At 59.5% G+C, this 1,261-nt stretch overlaps 1 protein-coding gene across 4 annotated transcripts in view; it reads right to left on the bottom strand.

The window, feature by feature from the left end:
• The window catches only part of VIRMA (vir like m6A methyltransferase associated), a 49,374-nt gene that overhangs the window by 47,907 nt on the left and 206 nt on the right, over positions 1-1,261 (bottom strand). The gene's annotated exons all lie outside the window — the stretch shown is intronic.

Raw genomic sequence — 1,261 nt, 5'->3', positions numbered from 1 at the left:
TGTGTGGGGAGGGGGCGGGCTGCCATTGCAGGCTCAGGCTGGGGGCTGTGCTGGGCTCTTCCTGGTGGGAGGCTGGGCCAGGCTGTGCTTGGGGCAGGCAGGCAGGGGGTGGTTCTGGGTGGGGGCTTATAGGGGAGCTGCAGACACCCCAACTCCCCCTTCCAGCACCACTGCTGCCCGCCCCAAGCACAACCCAGCCCAGCCTCTGCCAGGAAGAGCTTGACACAGCCCAGGCCTCAGCCCAAAGCGGCAGCCCAGCCTGCCCCACATGCAGATCTGGGGGCACATGCCCCCATTCCCTCCCAGGGTGTGCAGAGTGGCAGGGGCCACCCCCCCCCCCCCGCGCCCCCCCCACACGACTCCGTGCCATGCCGCACCCCAGCTGTGCAGTGCTTTGCCCCTGCCCCAGCCCCATTCCCTCCCTCACCACAGGGGGCTGGATCTGCCCCCCCCATACCCCTTCCCTTCCCCACCCCTTCTACCACAACCGACTTACCAGCCGGACGTTCTTCAAGCTGCCGGGCTGCATATCAGAAATCGGATCAGTATCAGCCAATATGCCTCGTTAAGAATCGGCATCGGCCCAAAAAACCTCTATCAGTGCACTGCTAATAGCAAGGCTGCATTGCAAAATCCTCTCCCAAAATTGTTATTAGAATAATCCTATGAGTTTTCATTTTTAAACCAGCAATAATTGTATAAATGTCCAACTACTTTTTGAGCTTATTTGTTTTTGATCCTTGTTGTCAGCAACTTCCTGCATGCAATTTCACACTAACATCTTGGATGCACAAAGACACCCCGCTCCTGGACCAAGGATCACGGCACAGGGTGACAAAGCTGCTGACAAAAACAGGTGGCTACAACACAACCGGCTACGTGATGCTAGGCTCCTCGACAACTGAGTGAAAGATCTGCCCGTGAAGGAAACCTCAGAGGCAGGGGCCTGGGCATATTTAACAGGCTCAGGCTGGGCAAGGGAAAGCACAGGCAAGCGGAGCCTCAAGCAGCTTTCTGCTGGCATCCCCATGTCACCTAAACGGGAGAGGGCAGGGCGGGCTCCGAGTCTGAAACGAGACAACCAGTCTGATGCTCACCGCAGTTTTGGGCCACACCAGGCCCAGCCCCGACGCCCCCCGCGCGGAGGACCCGTGAAGCCCCGAATTAACCCAGGCTGGGAACCACTACCCCCCGACCCAGCTACCAGTTCGTCTGCCGCGTGGTGCGAGTCACGGACCAACCCCGCAGGCCTGGCCACATG

Source organism: Alligator sinensis, unplaced genomic scaffold (genome assembly GCF_000455745.1).
Source record: "Alligator sinensis unplaced genomic scaffold, ASM45574v1 scaffold273_1, whole genome shotgun sequence".
Lineage (NCBI taxonomy): Eukaryota > Metazoa > Chordata > Crocodylia > Alligatoridae > Alligator > Alligator sinensis.
The sequence above is the reverse complement of the archived record's forward strand: the minus strand, read 5'-3'. Positions and strand labels throughout refer to the sequence as shown.